The 22,919-nt window shown below is 38.5% G+C and overlaps 1 protein-coding gene across 2 annotated transcripts in view; it reads left to right on the top strand.

The window, feature by feature from the left end:
• LOC113644362 (kelch-like protein 29) overlaps positions 1–22,919 on the top strand; it is a 177,633-nt gene that overhangs the window by 7,560 nt on the left and 147,154 nt on the right. Inside the window, exon 2 of one of the 2 annotated variants that reach the window (XM_027149140.2) lies at positions 4,660–4,728. The gene's annotated coding sequence lies outside the window, so the exon portion shown is untranslated. Of the gene's footprint in view, positions 1–4,659; positions 4,729–15,658; positions 15,775–22,919 lie in introns of those variants that run through there. The other variant, XM_047801872.1, reaches the window with a different exon arrangement.

Here is a 22,919-nt window from a genome sequence, read left to right as displayed (position 1 = left end):
TGCAATGCTGAATTAGAATAATGTGGTACAGAAAATTGCACGTTGCCACCTTTATTTAGAAATGCTAGTGGCAGCAGCAGCGTCATGCACGTGGGAGAAAGGGAGACATGTCCACTGCCGTACTGGAAGCAGGCCACTGAAATGAAAGTGGTGTGAAGTGAGAGTGTGTGTGTGTGTGTGTGTGTGTGTGTGTGTGTGTGTGTGTGTGTGTGTGTGTGTGTGAGACGCTGAATGGAACCTGAACTGAAACTGGTACCTCGTTCTAACACCTCACTGTAACACGCTGGAGACGAGCTGAAAGCAGTGTAATTACTGTTCAAATCTGCTGCCCGAAAAATAGCATAGGTGTAGAACCAGGAAAACACTGCTTCTTTTCTGTTTAATGCCCCTGCACCCGATGTCTAATAGCAGCCTAATAGCCATTTGTCAGACTTCTTCCTTTTTTATTCTTCTCTCCTGGAAGTAAATTGCAGTCGCTGTTTATAAGTCCAGTATTTTGAATCGTATAATTAAATACCACGACCTTAATTATTTTGATTTGAATGAAATGTTTTGTCTTATTTAAATCACGATGGTCAAAAGTTGTTTTTGAGTCTTTATTCATCTTTTTATTTTGTTAAATGTAATTTAATAAAATATTAAAATTAATTGTTGTAAGCACAGCATGGAACTGTGGACCTCTCAGCACAGCAGCACTGCATATCAGGTTCTGTTCATTTTGCCAGTCAATTTATTTTTATCAGCCTTTTCAAAATCAAGGTCGTTTTAAAACCGTACGCATGTTTCGGAGAAAGGTCTGCCGAAGTAACTGAAGAGAAAGTGAAACAGGGTAACATTATTATTGGTTCTTCTTTATCTCATGGCTGGTAATTGGTCTCCGGTGTTTGCCAAGAATGGCGATTAAGAAATGTCATTAAATCGTGTGTATTATGTCTGCAGTTCAGTTTATCCACCAGATAATGCTTCTAATTAATTGATAATTGCAAAATTGATTTATTGCCTGAGTTGTGTTGACCGAGTAAAATAATTATAATTGAAGCATCTATTGCAGCTTTTAGATAAGGAATTGCCCGCGCTATTAAACGTGATGTGTCTAAAAACAATTTATCGTGTCTGTTTTGCTGCACAGATTCAAGTTAAGTGAAAATAAAAAAAAAGAAATTATTTTTTATAAAAACATAATTGAGGACGTATTGAAAAGGCACATTTGAACAGAAGAACAGCCGATTTCTTTTGTTTTCTGTTTCTCAATATTGTGCTTTCATCATGGTTAAAAATCAACCATGCATTTTTCATTATTGAGATCGTTTGACTAAAAAAAAAAAAAGTCTCATCCACTGATGTACGAACTAATGCTAGGAGCAAGATAGAAGGATCAGAACTGAGTAGGAAGCAATGAGGGAGAAAATGATTTGTGAGGAATAATAAGAAAGCATCGCTGATTTTACGTCAAAGTAAACATGATTTTTTGTTAGTGTAGCGTGGTCTGGAACCGAGAAAAGCATGTATGGGCAAGAACGAAAGAGGCGATGTGTGAAATAAGCAAACAAAAAGCACAAGGGAAAGAATCGTGGCCTGACTCAACCCGTAGAGATTAACACTAGCCTTCTGTGGTTGCGTTTGGGATGTTATTGCATTTGTATTTTATTTTTTTCTTGTTCTCCTTCTATATTGACTATAATTAATTTTCCCTACAGTTAGCTTGTCGAGATTTTTAATTATTTTTGTACATGTTGTGAATTAAAGATAACGACAATTATTGTTTACATTTTTTTGCAAATTGGTTTTCTCCCAGTGGAGTAGTTTAATCTCTAGTAGCGGGTCATGGACGTACTGTGACCTAACTGCTACCACCTCCTGGTACAGCCGCACATGTTTATATACTCAACTGGCAGTTTATTAGCCACTAGAAAGGTACACAATAAACTGGCAGCTCAGTGTTTTACTCAATAGAGGGTATGACATAAATAAGTAAATAAATATATATATATATATATTGCTAATGACATATGAAGACATTGCTGCCTTAAAGCTCTTGTTCAGTGCTGAGCTCAGGTTACTCCCTGTGTCTCTGTATTTCACCTTGTTCTCCTTCGGTACATGTAGGTTTTCTTCCACCTCCCAAAAACATGCCAGTTGGTGGACTGGCTATTCTAAATTTACCAGTAGGCATGAGTGAAATATGTGAGTATTTGAAGAGTCTGACAGGAAGGAATTAGTGTTGGGTCTGTGGTGAATGTAGAGTTTGCGATGACCCATGAGTTCATCAGGAGCTCTCGGTTGATTGACTACAAACTGTTTTAGAAAGGACATTATTTACATTGACATTATTTACTGTCCAATGTCACCCAAATGAGGATGGGTTCACGTCTGAGTCAGGTTCTTCTCAAGGTTTCCTACTCGTATCATCTCGGGGTGTTTTTTTAACTTGCCATCGTCGCCTCCGGTTTGCTCATCAGTGATAGATGTTAGAGACAATGTAGTATTTAAAAGTTTATATTAATATTTTTATATATGTTTATAAACTTTAAATGTACGTATTTGTTTCTTTATTTTTATTCTTATTTTTATTTATATTTTTTATTCTTCTTATTATTATTGTTATTATTATTATTATTATTTTCTTTCTGTTTCTATACTTCTGTAAAGCTGGGTTTGCAGGATACATCTCTGGCTGCATGTTCTCAGGATAAAACTGAGTGCATGAATCCATACATTTGTTCCCTGATGTTTTTCTTCATCAATACAACCTTGATCACCTAAAGTTGTAAGGATAGGACTAGATTGTAGTGACACCTTACAATACTGTGACAATTACTACAAAGGACAAAGAATACAGAAAAGAATTGACTGAAATATAGCTTAGCACTCGAATGGGAAAATGACTTCTAGATTTTATTGTTGTTAAATGACACCGAAATGAGTTCAGTGTATACGGTACATACATGGTCAAATAATTCTGAGACCTTGTGATTAAAAGTAAAAAAAAAAACACTTTAAAAACTAAACAGTAAACAGTAACAGTTTAACAGTAAAATAAATTCCATGGTCCCCCAAGTAAAGACTTATTTCATAAACATTTTTTTCCCCACCGCGAAAGATGAGCAATTTGATAGTTGCTCATATGTTTTGCACTTTCTGATATTAATTAACAACCTGGAATCTCCGCCCCATTTCATTACATTACATTATTAATCTCTTGTCTCTATTTCCCCCCTTTGAAGGATGAGGCACACTCTCTTTTTGTCATTGTAAATGGGGAACGTTTTGAGTTGATTAATGTGAAATATAATCTATCAGTGTACGGAGACTTAGCTTGCATTAGACAAGCATCTAGTTAACATCAGTAAAAAATAAATATGCCTAGGATGAATTACAATTTCAGTTTACAGGGCATTTAAATGGTTATAGTAATCAGGTAGTGATTTAAAACACTTGTTTATCTCCTGCGCTGGTCAGTGAAGCCACGTTAGAACAGTGTGGTCAAGCCCGGAAGAAACCGGAGTGTGAATAAATATGGGGTTTTATAGTAACCACCAGGCAAGTAGCCGCTTCTCCGTCCCCATCCCCAAGCAGCCAGTGGTTACCGTAATGCCCTGTTCATGCTTGTACATATTACAGCTTCTACTGTAGACACAGGATTTGTGAACTAGATCAAAATTTTACACTATTGACAGCCTCCACTCAGTATCAGAAAAAAATGATGAATTGAACCAATTGAAACTTCTTGAGCGAGCAAAAAAAAAATTAAAAAGCCAAATTCTTTCCAGTCCCTCACTGTTAATAATTAGATTTAATACACGCAAAAAAAAAAACAAAAACAAAACAATAAACATCTAGATACACTGAGTACATGATGTACATGCACATATGGCTTCAGCTACGTTACTGTTTTGTCGTATATGCATAAGAGATTCTTGCTGAATTTATTCACAGGATCTTTCAGAAATCTAACTCAATCATCATTGTGAATTGACACGGAGCGGTTTTACCATGAGCGGTCACACCGAATAAATTTTTAACACGGGTTTCTGAAGTGCACACAGTTTGCACACTTCCACAAACCTATTATTCAGGTCACACGGCATTAAACCTTTCACAAGTAGCTCTAGGAAAGTGATTACATGATTCTCCTTGTCAGTGACTTGTTTTATGTCTAGGACATCTATTGGAAGTCCTTGGAAGAAGTTTGGAAGTCCTTCTCACAGTGATGAGACAAAGCAGGACCCCACGTTGCTCTCGCCATATAGCACAATGCTGTGGCTTTACACAAAGCCTGTGCTGTGACTGATTCACACACACTTTGTGGAATAACAGGAGAAAGGCTGTTTACTTTGGACAAGAGGGCTCTTTTATGTGGCGCCCCTCTGTAGGGGACGTTATCCCAGCAGGAGTACTACCAAGAGGAACGTCTTCAGAACAGAGTAGAATTCATTTCTTGAACAAATGACCTACCTGGGGTGTGTATAAGGTTGGAAATCATCTAGTACCACTGCAATCTCCAAAAGAAGAAGCGTAAAGAAAACGAATGAATCGGCTAGTACAGGATAATACCAGAATAATAGGACACGCCTTAAACCACACAAAAACACTTGCAGAGCTGCTGCTCACAGCTTTCCTCAGATCTGTGTATTAATCCTGTTATTTTTGGCTTTGCAGGAACACCTGGCTATACTCAAAAGATCTCATTAGACTGTGATGAGCATCATCATCTTTCACAGACTCAAGGTAACGTACTATCTGAAAAGATCTGTTTTTTATTTTCTCCCATCAATATCCGTCAACAAAGCACAACGGCAAAGAGACGATGCGTTTTTTCTGTCCGTTGTTGTGATCTGATCTTATTCTTTTCTTGTTACGTTCTATGTAGCTACTATCTCTCTCTCTCTCTCTCTCTCTCTCTCTCTCTCTCTCTCTCTCTCTCTCTCTCTCTCTCTCTCTCTCCCATTTTTATTTATTTATTTTTTTAAATCACAACACAACACAGTGGTACCGGTATCTCACATCAGCATATACAGCCATATCACCTTATAATCCTTGGATATACACGTTCATACATAGACAGACAAAGTGCCGAAACAATATAATAATAATAATAATAATAATAATAATAATAATAATAATAATAATAATAATAATAATAATAATGAAAATAAATAACAATAACAAAAAATACAGCAGGGCATGTCAAAGTAAGTAACAGGGTCATTTTGTAGACCAAAAAGTAAAAGGTTCACCAAAAAGCATCTGATCTTCGATGCAGATCACGAGTTAGTTTTTCCAGAGGTAGAAGTGAGGCGACTTGACTTATCCACATATTGACTGAGGGTATCTCAGGAGTTGACCACAGTAATAATATACATTTTTTCGCTAAGTATATACAAAAGTTCAGTACACTCTCTTTGTCACAGTCAAGGCACGGACCAGTTTTACAGTTTGTAGCTACTATTTTGTGTTATTTTGTTACACTAAATATTATTTTTTTTGCATGATGCTGTTGTGCATACTAACTTCATTTCCTTTCTTTGCCTTTCCCAATACACTAGAAAATAAATGATTTGATTTATAGCTTATAGCTTGTGTGAAATCCAGTCTGTTTTCTTGTCCCATGGTAGAATTTGTCTTCATGCCTTCCAGGAAATGGCCAACTGTCCACAAGATAGCAAGATAGAAAATTCTATCAACTAGCACTTACAGATTTTGTACTCACACAGCTACACATCATTCAAACGTCATGTTTAGAACGTCTTGAGTGCCTGAACCTTCGCTCCTGAGCCCATTAAACAGAATTCATTTAAACCGAGTTAGCCTGCTGTGCTGCCTTCTGCAATGCAGCATGCAGCTGTTTATTCCTGCGATTTACAGTGACCATTTATGACATGCCTTAAGTGTTTGTTGAACGGATTGTGATATTGCTCAATGTTTCCAGGATGAAAAAAAAACCCCCAAACCTTGATTTTGTAAGTCTTTTCACAGTGTTCTATAATATTAAAAGCTCTCAAACATTTTGAAGCCCCGGTCTCTTTTACTTCAAAGAAAAATTTCAAGGACCCCCATAGTACAGATTTATTTTAGGCACTCTTCAAATATTCTGCAAATTATTCAGGTGCGTATAAAAATATTCTGTCTTTTTTATTGGTGCTTTTTAGTTTTCGAACATAACACCCGGCAGAACCCATTAGGATCATGTTGACTTTAATTTTAGGCCTGTTTTGTTGATCAGTTATGAAAATGTAGATTAGTTAAACCCATTTATATCAATTAACCAGTCAAACAGCCCGTAAAAAGAGTTTAAAAACACAAAGTTTGCTTCACAGACCACAATTTGACATCTAATTATGTATACAAGTCATAAGTATGTGGATATCTGTCTATCACACCGATATGTGCGTCTTCCCCAACCCTTTCCTACAAATGTGGTCCACAGTGCATAGGATGTTTTTGTTTGCTATGGCACTAAGTTTTCCCTTCACTAGAACTACCGGAAGCTACCTTCATAAAGGCATGGTTTGCTAAGATTAGTGTAGAAGAGCTCAAGCACCCTGAGCATCAAACCCCAAATTTAGCCAATGCTCCAAAATATTAAAACTCTTCCCAGAAGTGTGGAGGACTAAATTCGGAATTTGATGTTCCAAAAGCACATTTGGGTGTGAGGGTCAGGTGTCCAAAAACCTTTGGACATATTGTGTTTACCGTGCATCGAAAGCTTACATTTAAGTAAGGACACCTGTATGATATCCATGTATATCTGTTGTTAATCCATAATAAGTAGAGAATAACTGTGGCATTGATTTTACAGTTTGGATTTTATATTCTTTTACTCTAGCTATTGTAAGCATGAGTGATGAATAATATGTGCTTATAAAACACATTCATACTAATTCACAGCTCACACTGGCATATGTGAGCTGCCAATAGGCTCCCAATGAGGCTTGACTGGTCTGTTGCTAAGACCAGTGAGGTGTTTACTTAGCAATTCTCTGCAGAGCCTAAGCTGTTTTTATGAACTCCAGTGTTCGGAAGAGCTCATTATTGTGTGAACTATGAAGTGTATAATGAACTTTATAAGGATCACATATATTTAACATATTGGCAGAATGATACTAGTTTTCTATTAGTTTTAGGGAGTTAAGGTTCTGAACAACTACTGCTCCCTAGTACATGGATGGTAAATTCTCTGCAAATCAGAAGTGTAGACAGGTATTTTATTAATAGTTCAATGTCCTGGGTTGAAAATTGCAGGTATATTGTGCAGGATTTGCATAAACATCATTATCTCATCTCCTTTCCACACTCTAAAACAGACTGTGGTGCGGTTCAACACTGTCATTTTCTTAGACCACTGTGCTTCACACACACACACACACACACACACACGCGCACACAGGCACACACAGGCACACATGGTGATTAAGACATGTCAAGCCCGGGTGCATGTGGGAGGTGCAGTGTAATGCTAGCCCCCTGGGGCATTTTGTCACAGTAGGGGTCACACCATGCCATCACGTTAGACCCATTGAGCCTAATATGTGCTAGTGAATGAGCTGCATTCACAGGCCATCATGATCAAGCACAGTGTATGAGCGTGTTTAAAGGTTATTAGGCTAAGTGTTATGCATCGTAATGTCATTTCAAAAAAATATAAAATTCAAAAATATCCAGGCAAACATTCGGCCCTAGAGTTACAACCAGACCTAGTCATAATGTTTTTATTCTCAGGCTGTGCAAAGAGCTCACGCACATATATATGTGCGTGTGTGTGTGTGTGTGTGTGTGTGTGTGTGTGTGTGTGTGTGTGTGTGTGTGTGTGTGTGTGTGTGTGCATGTATAACATGTATGATTTTAACCCATAGTTCTGTGTCTTTACTGTATGTAGAACAAGAATCCTGGAGGAACGTTGTTTTCTTTTACCACATACTGCATCAGATATATATGGTCTAAATGACAATACAGGCAGGACTAGAGATAGATATCATTATGACCACCGTAAGTCACTGGAGCAGCTATAATGTGCATTTCTGCATAATCTACATGAATCTTTCAGTGTACTGGAGCGAAGAACACTATGATATGCACTCAACTTATGTTTTGATAATGGTGGTGGGGACCGATGTTACACCTCTCCAAAATCTCCCATACATGTTTAATTGGGTTTTGTTCTGGTGACTGGAGGTCATAGCATATGATTTACATTTTCATACTTATCCAGACCATATTTATCCATAGCAAATTACAGAAGTGAAAGTTGCTTAATGGAAAAGCAGTGATGGTTTGGCAGCCTAGGTGTTTGAGATCATGACCTTCTGCTTAATTGTCCATTTGCCTTAACCACTGAGCTACCAATTCCCAAACTTCTCAGCAAGCCTTTGTGCCTTGTAGATGGAACACTGCCATAGGCTATATAGGTTTTTTCCTTATGCGATGACCTTTATTTTATTCTGGAATATTTTTAAGAGAATTCCTTAATTATTTTTGGTCATAATAATTAAAATGAAATAAAATAATTCGGATAATTCTTATCAGCTTCTATAACTTTCAGTCAGCAGAGATTGGCTGAGTTTGGAGTCTGAGACACCGTCCTCTAGTCTCCTGATGACCAGTTGGATTTTTGCGAATAAAAAATAGAAATTCTGTCAAATGACAGGTTACTTATCTTTACTACAATATATCAGGGGAAATCCGTGCAGCAATAAAACTGCAGCTCAGAAAATTTGACTCATTTGCTTGAGTTTATTCTGGTGAATGCCAGGATGCAGGCTGCACGGATTTGGAGTTTTTGTTGACTGAGAGATTGACTCACACTCAGATGAGCTGTAGGGGAAATGTTACCGTTGCCAAATGTCACAGCATTCAGAAACTTTAGAAACAGTGTCAGCTTTACTGACACCGATCATTTAAGATATTTCTCCTGTTTAATGGATGACCAAGAGAAAGATCACTAGCTTTAGTGGAACACAGGATCCCTCTGAGCTTCTGCTTTTATCACTGATAGAGATACCTCTAGAAATTCAATACCGAGTGTCTGTAAGCCTAATGGATCGTTTTCAGCCAAAGGGTCAGATTAATGACGTGTCTAGACCATCAGGTTTTTTTTTGAATGCATTAAATGAATAAGAGTACTAATGAACCTTGCATCAATCAGCAGGTGTAGTTATGCGAAAGGACTGCCAAAGTGTTGTGTGTGAGTAATACCTTAGGTGACCATGGAAAGAGACACGACGAGAGATAGATAAGTGTATAAGAAGTAAGAGTTAAAGTCTGTGCTTCTATAGCAGCCTCAGCTTTACAGAACAAGCCAGACTTGTCATCCCAACCCAGTAGGAATAGGAAACCTCTGGCCCGTCACTGTCTCAGGAGACACCTCTTCTCACATTTCCTGCTGACAGTTAACATCTCAAACAGCCCTTACACCAACTTATGCCTGCCAATCAGCTGGCCCTGTACCCGTCCTTCCTGCAACTGTTGCTCAGCTCCTATTCACTGTTTACTCGCACAGTCTAGCATTAAGTGTGGAATTTAGCGAACACAGCAGAAACAGACCTGTCACATGTAGACGAAGTGTTTGAAGATGATCTATATATAATTATAATATCTATATCACTGATGAGACAAATTTGGAAAGTAATTTACTCTGAAGCACAATGCAATGGCCAGTGCATTTCTAAAATACAAACATGCATGTTGTAATTATTATCATGACAATATAGACTACAAATTACTAATTATACCTTTAGATCCCTGGGACCAAAAAAAAATCATTTGTAAAAGAAATCCCAGCTGAACTGACTGACATATCCACTTGTGAGCCTGACTTAAATGGCCCTGTAGACACACAGTGACAGACTCTGGGGGAAAAGACAGAGGGGTGATTCCCTTGCTTTGCCCTTCAGACAGCCTGTGTCCTTCCTTGCAAACATGTCACTGGTATTGTTTTCATCATTTCCAGTTTACCTTAAACTGACTAAACCAAGCTTATAGAGACTCCTGAGCAAAAACTTCTGTCTGTTCTTCTTCTGAGTGTGTGTAATTCTGAAAAATGCTTGAACTTCATTCATCTTCAGTAACCACTTTATTGCTACCCACACAATTTCATTTCTACACTGAAACACGCCAGACACGATTTCATTCATTTTGGTTTGCTGTCAGTGATTGATTAATTTTAGCCTTTTATTTTTTCCACTTGTTTGTCAAGGATGGAAATTTTACTCAGCTATGTTCATAAATAAAGCTTTTACTCTTGACTGCAGTTTTTTTTTTTTTTTAATTTACCTGATTGGCTCTAAACAGCTTTATAAAAAAAACTGACCATGCTTCCATTACTAGCTGTATACACTGAAATGAATTGCATATGCATTGATTTCATTTTATTTGCTTTCAAGATTTCATTCTGTGCTCTCCTTATGTGCTATTTTTAAGGCTTTCAACTAGAGCCTTTCTATATGCAGACGCCACAGACACAAGCACCTCTCAGCTTCACTGAAATGAATTCGCTTCTTTCCTTTACTTGCAAAAATGTAGCATGCTTTATTTATATTGCCTCACAGTCTAAACAGCTGCATACATTAGGGTGTCTTTAATGGAAATTAGTAGTACATGAGGGTAAATTGGGGTGTTTGTTTGGGGCTTGAACTTTTGTTCCCCCAGCTGAAGCTTATTCGCCAAATGAGATTCAAATTACCGTTCGGTTTGATATCAAATTTCATGTCATATTTCACGCAGCAGCTGCAGATTTATTGATACGTCGTTCCGTGTGCTCAAATCTGTGCTCGTTTCTGCTCTACTTCGATGATCGAGGGCCAGTATGTCTTAAGGCCATGTCTTAATGAGATTAAATCGCAGTCCCAGAGAAACATTAGTAAAAATGTTTCACTGAAATGTAATGTTTCATGTGTTTTAGTTGGAGCTGCTGTATGTTTAATTTAGGATTAAATGCTGTAAGCAGAAGAATGGGTCATACTCGGTCTGCCTCTGGTACTTTGTTGCTTTACCTGTCAGCTGCAGATGTGGCGTTTATGGGTTGTACTGGTGGTTTTGGAACGTGTTCTTTGTTTCGGTTTGCTTTGGGGCAAACGTCTGCAAATGAGCAGGCAAACCATCTCCAAAAACCACATTGGAAAGATTGGATCCAACCAAAACCTCTGGAAAGAGCAGCCGAATGGCTTGGATTTCTCTGTCATCACGAGAAATACCATAATGATCAAATCCAGGTTTTTCAGTTTTTCCCAAACAGGCTAATTTTATAAAATGGCCGAACGGTCCATGTTGTACTGAAGATGTTACATTGCCATACTATGTTACATCCAATATTTTTATGCTGTGTTGAGCTGCTGTTCTGATGGTAATCCAGAGACATGGTGCTTCACTAGTTCATCAGGGTCATCACTGTGCAAGTTAAAAACATGGCATGAAGCTCATGTTAGCCATCATATTTACTTAGAAAGTTTGCTTTCATTTTTCTCTACGGCAGCAGGACATCCATTAATGGTGTTTGTAGTTCCACTAAAGGGATTCCAGGGAGATTTATAGACTGACTCCATGTGCTGTACAGATGTCAGACACATGGCATAGCGGGAAATTAGAGTTGGCTGACCTATATGGATGCATTCCTGAGGTGTATGGCGTTTCATTATATATATCACTTTTAACTTTTGAACCAATCTGTCTTCAGGCTTATGAACAATATTCTGCCAATGTTTCGGCCGTGCCTTTGCGCAGACTGTGGTTTTGAATATGGTGAAAGAGGCTGCAGATATGTATTTTTTTTTTTTAAGTTTAGGAATGTTTTTATTCTTTGTCTTTATTTTTCCTCAGTGGGTAAGAAGTACATGACACAAACAAACCCGTTGCTTTTAAGAGCACCACTGGAAGCTATTCTGGTGAATGTATTACATGAGGAACCGTGAGCACATGTCAGATGTCGAAGCATGACCCCTTTACGTCTATCATCATTGTCTCTTCAGGGCTCTATTCAAGAGCTGACCTTATTTAATCCAATATTGTAGGTTAAGATAGTAAACCCGACCTCAATTTATTTCCTGTATAAGCCATTAGAGGAATTGCAGTGCCTTAGTAAATGAGGATTAGAGCACTGTGGTAGGATGGGAAATGGAAAGGACGTGGGGTATTTACGCGCTGCAGAGACGTCTGCTCAATCAGCCCAAATCATCTCTGACAAATCCTCCTTCATCTCATTTAGATATACGATGGTTGACCCTGATAGCTGCCATAAAATATATATTTCGTTTTACCCAATTCAGCACTTTCATTGCTTGAGAGATGCTGTTGAGTCACTTCTCCTAATCTCTAATGCAGCAATATTGACCATCAGTAGATGAGACAAATTCTAAGCAATGCGAAGAAATTCTTTAAGATTCGCCGATCGTGCGTTCACAGGGTTACGTAGCGAGAGCTGGTAGGAGACGTTTGGGATGTATATTCTGTACGCTTTCATGGAATAATGGCTTACTCACCAGCCAATTTAATAGGTACACCTTCACACGCCCATTAATTGGACTGTTTTGTGTTTCTCTTTAGCCCTTAGTTCTGTGTTGTTTTATGCAGATCTGTGTAGCACCTTTACATAGCACAAGGGACCTGGAGGAACGTTATTTCAGTTCACTGTATAGTTCATCAGCTATAAATGGTGGAAATAACAATAAAAGCTTCTTTTTCTGGACTTAATGTAATTGTCCAGTTAGCCAATAATGTGGCAGCAGCTCAGTGCATAAAATCATGCAGATGCAGGTCAAGAGCTTTATATTAAACATCAGATTGTTTAAAAAAAAAAAAAAAATATATATATATATATATATATATATATATATATATATATATATATATATATATATATATATATATATATATATAATATTTTTAAATACTTTTTGGTGCAAGACAGGCTGGTTTGAGTATTTCAGAAGCTGTTGATCTCCTGGGATTTTCACACACAACACTCTCTAGAGTATACACAGAACTCAATGAAACTGGACAGCTGAAGATTGGAAAAAGACCAGACGATGTCTTTTCAGTCTTTCACTGTTCAGACTCAGTGAGCCTGTGACCTCAGATTCCTGTTCTTGGCTGACAGGAGTGGAACCCAATTTGGTCTTTTGCTTATGTAGCCCATCAGGTTCAACGTGATGTGCATTCTGAGATGATATTCTGCTCACCACATATGGAAGTGGGGTTCGTTGAGTTATGGAAGCCTTGCTGTCAGCTCAAACCAGTCTGTCCACTCACCTCTGACCTCTCTCATCACAAAGATCTTCTGTATGCACATGCAGAAGAGCTGTTCAGCAGGTGATTTATTTATTTATTTTTGTATCAGCAGTTTTTCTGCAATACTGAACCCAGCCCAAGGTTACATTATTCTCCAAACCGATGTTCGATATGAATGTTAACTGAAGCACTTGAAAGGATTCTGCATGATTTTATGCATTGTGCTGCTCCCACGTGATCGGCTGATTGGATAATTGCACGTACTGTATGAGCAGTCGTACATGTAAAGTGTATATAATACTACATAATAACTATTGTTTATTGCTTTCATTGAAAAGCTTGGCAGAGTCTGAGGTAAGGATATGCAAGATGGTTATGAAGCCTGTAGTAATGTATTTATACCTAATTAAACGTCTAGAAATGCTTCTTCTGAAAGGTATCATTTTTATTGAGCATTTTAGTTGCCAATGGTAATGGGATGTCTTTCAACTTTATTTTCGCTGACTTGTTTAGGCTGTATCTGAGCCGATTTGCTTCCAAATGTGATTATAATGTTAAGTCATCAAGGTTTTTTTTTTGTATTTGCTTTGAACACTCTTCGCATACTTATGGCTTATGGTTTACAGCCGATGTCCCACTGATAAGAGCCTTCCAGAAATGTCTTTGATTATGTCACTTGTACATAAAGACACATTCTCTTTGTAAGTATCTCTTATTCTTTACCTGGCAAGAACATTTTGAAGTGGATATGTCTAAAACAGACATCTGTCTAGGGATTCGTTGTTAATACTCTCGACTTCAACTTGCTGTTAGCAATCATGGATTTTTCAGCCTGAAACCTCTTTCAACATTTCGGACGGGGCATGTTTTGTTTTGGCTGTGAAAATCAATGTGTCTCAGGAGTATGAACAAGTTTAATATCTCTGTCAACTAAGGGGTCGGTGATGGTTGTCATTTCACTTAATTGCTCTTAGCTCGAAGTAGGTCAGTTCTTGTAGTCTTTAAAAGTTTCTTTCTTTCTTTCTTTCTTTCTTTCTTTCTTTCTTTCTTTCTTTCTTTCTTTTCTTCCTTCCTTCCTTCCTTCCTTCCTTCCTTCCTTCCTTCCTTCCTTCCTTCCTACAGGATTTCTGAGTCCTAACTAATATTAAGTAGTGTATTCACCTTCATGCTTTTTCACCTTACTCAGCTTTGTTCGAACTCTTTTTCAAATGACTGTCCTGTTTCCCTGAAAAACTGAGCAAATGTCTCAGTCCTTTTTAAGCTCCGATCATGATACAGTGATACCTCAAGATACGAGTGCTTTGACATACGTTTTTTTGAGATACGAGCCGTGATTCGACCAAATTTTTTGCCTTGAGATACGAGCAAATTTTTGAGATACGAGCATCCGAGCCGCCGCCGAAACAAAGATCCCCGACAACCACGTGTGCTCTGTTTCCCCCGCATCAGCTTCCCGCGTCTCACTCGGTTAAAGCCGCCTTTCGACTGCACACGACAAACGACGGCCGATAAAATGGAAGTCATCCATTTCCTATGGAGAGTCGCAAAGGTGCTGCGTGAGGTGCCGCCCATATGCGGATCCATAATTTTCGGATCTGTTTTGAGAGCTGGATCCGTTAAAAAATTTTAACTTGTGCGACTACACCGTATCTGATATGCCGACCGGCCAGGTTTTTATTAAAACGTCCGGCAGACGTTAGCAAGGAAAGAGTAACAAAAAAGTCAAAAACAAGTGAAGAGAAAAATGATGAAGAAAATTAAGCAAAATTAATAAAAAAAATCAGAAATTGTAGCAATTAGGTTCGGTTAAATTAAGAAAATTTCACTTAAGTTCATTCATTTTAGTGAAGTTTAGTTAAGTTCCATTTAAGTGTAAAGTAGCATTAAGAGTGTACAGTAGCGAGTAAGTGAACAAAAGTGAAAGTGTAATTCCTCCTAACTCCTCCGCCTGTTTACTCCTCCCTCAACCTCCATGCGCATCGTCCGTAAAGTAAAACAAGTTTATTTTTCTAACATTCTCTTTTATTACTGTATGTTTTTTATACAGTATTTGTCATTTACAAATACAGGTACTGTACATTTTTCATATTCAAAACACAAGCAAAACAACTGGAGTGGAATTTTGCGAGCTGGAACAGAATAATGGGATTTCAATTAATTTAAATGGGGAAAATTGCTCTGAGATACGAGCAAATTGAGATACGAGCAAGGTCACGGAACGAATTAAACTTGTATCTCGAGGTATTACTGTATTTCTCTTCTCCCGTCTTGCTCATTTATGGCTTTAGTCAGCTATTGTACACAGTAATGTGAGAGGCAAGTGGGATGAGCAAGTTTGTGTGTGGTTGTTTGAAGCCAGAGGCCCCTTGCCTGAGGGGCCTGTGTTTTTCCCTTCCACAGGTTAATGGAGCGTGAGCTGTAGCAGTGGGTGTGTAAAACGTGCCCTCTGGGCCAGAAGGGGCATTGAGCAGCTCCGTGATCAGGGCCAGGCAGCTGGGGAAGGCATTAGCTAAAGTCTTCCAGCAGGTCCACATTCCTCCTCCACACTACATTCAGGTACTGAAAGGCCTTCTTTCCTCCAGCCCTGTCCCACTGGACCACTTGGATTCATATTACATTCGGGCATATGCAGATTTATCACTTAAGCTCTGTCATAAACACAGGATGAATGTAACTTTCACATTTGTCTTAAGGCCCATGCCCTGAGGAACTCAGATTCTATAAGTTAACCAAAAGACAGAGCAGATCTTTCTTTTTTATTCCCCCTCTTGTGTTTTTTGGCCTCGTTGCCTCAGGATTCCAAAGATAGTACAGTCTGACTTTTGTGTGTTGATTGCAAGTGCAAGCTTTCGTTGGTAGCCTCACTGGCATTTTATATGAGGCTAGAGAGACTTCTGGGACACACAGGGAGACAGCAGAGATCTGACCCTAGTCGTGCACGCCTCTCTCCGTTTATCGATGGTGCTGTTAAATGAAGATTCTGTGCGCAGACTCATCTCTTGGCAAATCGCTCTCTGTTTCTTCAACGCTTGCTTTGGAGGATTCTTTTCTGGCTCTTGCCTCGTGGCTCTATTGCTCAGTGGCTCTCTCAGCCTCCGAGCACCATCTGTGCCGGACACTCCGCGTGTTTTCATTGCACTTTATATTCTAGTCACACTCAAATGCCAAGCAATCAGTTTATATGGCGGTGACATGTGCTCTCAAATGCTGGATTTGAAAGTCAAATTTCTTACTTGGGTCCATTTCTGAACAGATTGTAAGACAGACTTTGATGGCTTAGTCTTTCACCTTTTCAAGAGGCTTGTGATTATTTGCTGGCTGATTTATCATACTGTACTATTTTAAACAGTCACTAGCGAGGATTAAAGCCTCTTTCATAACACTGATGTGACGTAAGTATTACATAGAAGTTGATGCTGATGTTTAATGGAGCAATTATCCTAAATGTTAAATGTCAGTTTATTGAATTTAGATCAACACATGAGATAGGACATTTCATGTTAAGGGATTCATGTTTCTTGCATTTCATTTTATTTTCATTTCCATGGGACCTTTTACCAACTTCTTTTTATCCATCGCAATTAAACAGGGTGCTGTTACTGTAGATTTGATACATATATGTATATCTGGTCAGTATTGATACTGACTAGAATTTTATTGACGAACCTGGTAGATGTGGAACACCAACTATAATTATAGCCTAATATTTGGGCTCACTGTACACATCAGAGTCTGAACCTGAAGCCAAAGTACAACGCCATCTGATACTAACAAACATTTTCAAATACGTTTCATTTGAGGAACTTGAAGGCAACCATAACAGTAGGTGAAAATTGTACTGTGATTAGGAAGGTTTGTCCATACCTGTGTGGTTTGCTTGGATAATTGCATGCTGTCAAAACCCCTGTCAAGTACAATAAAGATAATAGCCAATCATGGGTGTGTGTGAGTTTGTATATGTGGAAGAGTGTGGATAGCACTTTCTGGTGAGTATGTTATGCTGTCTTGTAATAGAATTTTGAAGAAACCTGGTGGTTTCACGTCTATCCGAGGAAGCATGTGTTAGTCTTTACCTTCACCAGTTGGTAGCTGTCGTGTGATAGGGGAGCACTGACTGGTGCAAAGAGAAAATGGGGATATATAACAAAATTGGACTGAAATGAACTACTGTTGGGTAGCAGATTTTTATAGTAAATCGTTATAGAGGAAGTAGGGCTGGGCGATATGGCCTAAAATAAAAGTCATACAACACATTTTTTTCACAAAAAAATCGATTTACGATTTAAATCAATTTTTCCTGTATATTTATATATTCGTCTGAGACAGATTCCAAGGGACCGTCTGTAAATTGCAAAATCCAAAAAGCAAATACTATAAAAACAGTCAATAACTTCACTGTAATACACTGTACTGTCACCAGCTCACACATCACTGATGTCCTGATAGTTATACTACAACATATATTTGGGGGAAATGTCTTTTTGTATAATTTTTAAGATTTTTCATATAAAAACAGTACAGTGTATTACAGTGAAGTTATTGACTGTTTTTATAGTATTCGCTTTTCTGGTTTTGCACTTTGCAGACGGTCCCTTGGAATCTGTCTCTTAGGTGTTCACACATAGAGACTTATGTATTTTGTCCAACGTGGAGGAAAGCTGATTTTGAGGAAAATTGGGTTGTAGCTGCCTCTCTACATTACTCCGATAAAAAAAGGTGTTATTTGTGTAGTAACAGCATTTAGCTCAGGAGTTATTGACTCGGGAAACTCCAATCTGTGAATATGTGGCCAACTTTACTTAAGTCGCAATACACAACACAGAGTATAATGTTTGTTGATGCGTATAACAGGAATTCTCTGCATCCATGATCGCTTTTCAACGGGCCCCTTATCATACTGGATACAGTTTGTAAATGTTTCTAAGACGGTAGGTTGTTTTTTGCCGGTGTGTTTGTGCTGCTGCGGTCTTTTTCATTTCACAGGGTGTAACATCTCTCCCACTCGACAGCATGCCTCTGTTTAAGGTGCTGCAGTAAATTAGTCGTACTGCTACCTAAACACACTTTGCAGCGCGGTGTTGTGTGTTCTGCGCCTGACGCCGCAAAACAGAACCAATTCCATATGACAGATGACGCTGTGCCTTTCTTGGGAACGAGTTCTTCCCTGCTTGCTGCCATGTTGTTTGTGTATCTCTATGGCAAACGCGCGCGCGGGGGGTGGGGGGTGGGGTGGGGGGGTTGAGCCCATTCGGAACTACGGGAGCCCAGAGGGGAGCGTCAGCAGATGTTAAAGAAAAAAACGATTTTCATTCAAACAAATCGATGTAAACTACACATTCGATTTATCGCCCAGCCTTTAGAGGAAGTGACCTGCACGTTTTTGTCGGTTCCTGCACTTGCTCAATAAACAGTCCAGGCTGAAATGTGCTCAACATGGAAGTTGCACTTTAAAAAAGATAGCCAGGAAATGCATGATGTTTATCAGCTTTTCCCTCATCTTTTCATCTGCTTTTCTTTTTAACATTACAGGTCAGGTCCTGAACAGCTGCTCAAATGAACATTTGGGAGTTGTACATTCATGCTAGTGACATAACCATAAGGAAATCCAAAGTTATCACGAAGCTAAAAGTTTCCATATATTGACCGAAGTGAAGGGAACATTCTGAAATATCATTAAATGTTTGCGAGCTTCAAGACACATCATTATGACAAGATATAAAGATGCTTTTTTGGGGTGTAGGATTGGTATGAACCAGAATGAAGCTTGCATTTGAATATCATTGTCCAGTGCAAATAATCTGGTAGGCTTTTCATTGGAATCCTCCTTACTTTCTCTTGCATCAGAATTGCTCTTAATAAACCAGGTAAGAAGTGAGATATTTTTGCTCCCCATTCAAGCAGCATTAATTCCTTTAGGTGGAAGTATTTTCTCATGCCAAGGCTGCACAGATGGGATCTCAGGTCCAGTTAACCAAGATAGAATTTCAGAACATAAACCATAATCTTTTAGATAGAATAATCACATGATGGTTGGTGTGATTTATTTATCAACCCCAGATATGGAAAAAAAAAAAAATCAGCTGTTTGTAGAATGTCTCGAAATCTGTAGGAAATCTTAATAAAACTGAATAACAATTTAAAACCTATATATATATATATATATATATATATATAATATTATATTTATATATATTTATATAAATATATATATATATATATACACACACACACACAGACACACATACACACACTTACACACACACACACACACACACACACATATATATATATATATATATATATATATATATATATATATATATATGCATATATACACAAGAGGAGATTTGTATTTAGGACACAAGGACAGGTTGAGGGTTTTTTGGTTAAGGATATAAAGGTTACAATATAAACAGGATAAAAGTTTCTCTTGCATTGTTACAAATAAAACATTATGCATAGCTTTTTATAACTTTGTTCCATTCTTCTCTACATGGAAAACTACTGAAATATCATTCTCCGGAGTATCACACCCTACCAGAGACATTGCTTCTATAGTATATATTGAATTCTTGTGTTTTAAATTTAAAATACTGCCTTTTACATTTGTGCAGTATGTGAATCTGAAGGCAGTGATGTATTTTTGAACTCTTTTTCCGGTTTGGATGTCCATATATCAATAGCTGTTTCATAGGAACAGGTCTATGCCCAATATAAAGGTCGACTGGTAGTTTCAAAACACGATAATGTCCACAAAATTAGTCAAGGCAACCATGTGATAAGATCAGAGCCCTGCTGGCTAATAGAAACATGGGGGGGATACGTTCTTATCGAGATCAAACCTCGCCAGCAGCTCGATTAACGTGACTAAAGCAGCTTGTAGCACAGGACACGGAGCACTGAAGATTTTCTCCCCCTCTGCGCTATAATTATTGATGCAGGGCCTGTAGTGACATTTGCAGATGCAGTTGAAGCATGTCGGGACTCATTATTGATCACAGCTGTATTAGCAGTCACATGAAGTTGCGAGTGAAGTCTGTATCAAGTTGTGCGGCAAGGACAGTAGCGTAGGAATTATTAGCTGATTATCGTTCGACTTTATTTTTAATGCATCCGCATGTCTTGACACTGTGAGAACGAAAGAACATAAAACAAACAGTCATTACGCATGCACACACATAAATTGCACCTGACCTGTTAAAGAAATGACTGATGGTGGACTAGTGCATCTTATTGCGTTCTTATGTACGAATGCTAAACCAGCTTGAATAGAAAAAATGCTGCTTGGTTAGCGTCTAACGTACATGAAATGCATTATTATTATTATTATTATTTGTTCTTTTTCTTCTCTGTTCTGAGCATCTGTGCTCCTGTTTGTGTTTATATAATAGGTTTTCGTTTGCATGCGCATCCGATTGGCAGACGATTTTATTTAAAACAACTTACGATTCCAGTCAAAACAGATGCATAAGACTGTAAAAGTGGCCTTGTGGCAATGCTGGGATTTGTCTTGTAGCTGGTTTCTCAAAGCATTAGCCACTCAGCCACCACTGCTCACACTTCTCACCTAATCTTACACACTTGGCTAAACGACTTCAGTTGTTCATTTTCCATTGCGTTTCATTCTTCAATGCTGAAACGTCAGCCACGGACAATTTTAACTGTCAATATTCATGGACAGCTTTATTATATAAATATAATCCATCTATTAATCTATTAGGCTCAGTGCATACTCATGTATGCTCTATAGTCTGTTACCTGAACCTGTTTTCGCTGCAGTTTAGTCACCTGCCAATTCCCACCCACCAGCCAGCTGCCTCGACCAGCAGCTACCACCTGCTAACACATGCTTCCTTTCAGACACATAAGTCCAGCCAACCAGATTTAATCAACTCATGCTACATCACAGGGGAGCGTAACACACTTGGAGGAAAAATGCTATCAATCCCCTTCCATATACATTAATAAAAAAAAACTCATTGAATTGAATAGTTTTCATACATCCGTCATGACCCGAGCATATAAAATACGGAGCGTGTACATAAACCTGGCATCTTTGATTCACATTTTTCTATAATTTTCTATATTCTACATTTCCATTTAGTCACTGCAGAAAGAGGTGATGATCTTGCTGTTTATTCCTATATTGAGCAGATGCTTTGACATGATGATATGAGGTGGAGATTGTGTATACTGGTGATATCTGATCTACGTTTTTTCTTTATTAATCTCATCAGAGTTCTAGTATTTTTCTACTTTATGCTCTCAGACTGTGGTAACCTTTAGAGATGAGATGTGCAAAATGTTTGTTAGCAGTTTCTATGTTTGTCTGACGCAGCATTTAAAAGCCATTTTCAGTATGTTCGCATGCCATAGTGTCATTTTACTAAAGACTGCGACTGGATCTGCATTATTTTCGAGGATGCGAGATGACCCGTGATAATAAGGAACATTTTTATCACAGGAGTCAGAATGTCAGACGGTTTCCTAAGTGTTGATATACTGTATGCACAAGAGATCCTGCTGCGTGAGATGAGCGCATGGTAACGTGGACGCCTGATTTAAACAAGCTGTCAGGAATCAATAGCCTGCAAATGTGTTGATAGTGTAGTATCATAGAGAGCAAAGGTGAGCGTATGTCAGAGTGCAGACTGCTTCGATTATTCGTAGCCGCCGCTTGCTTGCAGCACATCACTCCAGATTTGCATAGATGTGGGTAAGATGTAGGACAGATTGTTTTGGAGGTTTCTGGGAACACTGTGAATAAATATTACTCTGCGGATAATTTTAGGCTCACAACCATTGCCATGTAAACCAGTGGACTCTAAGCAGGCTTCAATCTCCGAAAAAAAAAGTCTTACATCCTTGATAATAAAGACAAGAAAAAAATAGTACAGTTTATCCTGTGCCAAAACTTTGCCTCCTCTTCCTCCTCCTCCTCCTCCATCTGTTCAACTGAAGCTTTGACCCCCCTCGTCTGCAAGCGACTCCATGTCTGCCTACACACTTCCAGTCTTACCCGGCGTCCTCCTGATGATCTCCGTTCCACCCACTCAGCAATTACACACAGCCCAGTGCACTTGTGAATCACAGAGACCACCAGGCCTGGATTTTAACCCCATGCCATCCAAGCAAGAGTGCACATTCTGCAAGAGAGCCTTGTCTTTCTGCTTTCCTTTCAAGTGTCCTTTAAGGCACTCGTTTTAGCAATATATTCTGCAAAGGTACACAAGTGAGGCTTGGATTGAGAAATAAATGAGAAATACAAAGCAATAGTTGGAGAGAGAAAGAAAGAATGGCATTTGTAACGTTTTTGTAGGTCACGGTGTCACGATGCGTCACGATTCTATACATCACGGCTTGTTTTACACCTTTTTTTTTTGCTTGGCGCTAGTGTGTGTGTGGTGTAAAAGCCCAAGTTTACCACAACAGCACATGGATATAAATCTTTTCAAACTCACAGTTGACCTGGTAATTTAGTTTCTTCTTTCCAAGTCATGTGGAATACTTGCCTCTCGCTCCAGGGCTCTCTGTTCAGCAGAAACCTCCAGCTCCGATCGGAAAACATGCAGTGGGGTTAGTTTTATTCCTGAAATACTTGAATTTGGTATTACTGACCTTCTTTGTCTTTCTTTCCTTCTCTACAATATCTACTTTCACTTTATTTCATGGGTTTTCAATTGTTTTGTGGCTTTTCACTG

The sequence above is a fragment of the Tachysurus fulvidraco genome, chromosome 16, assembly GCF_022655615.1.
Source record: "Tachysurus fulvidraco isolate hzauxx_2018 chromosome 16, HZAU_PFXX_2.0, whole genome shotgun sequence".
NCBI classification, from domain to species: Eukaryota; Metazoa; Chordata; class Actinopteri; order Siluriformes; family Bagridae; genus Tachysurus; species Tachysurus fulvidraco.
Note: the sequence above shows the minus strand (reverse complement) of the source record. Positions and strands in the feature narration are given on the sequence as shown.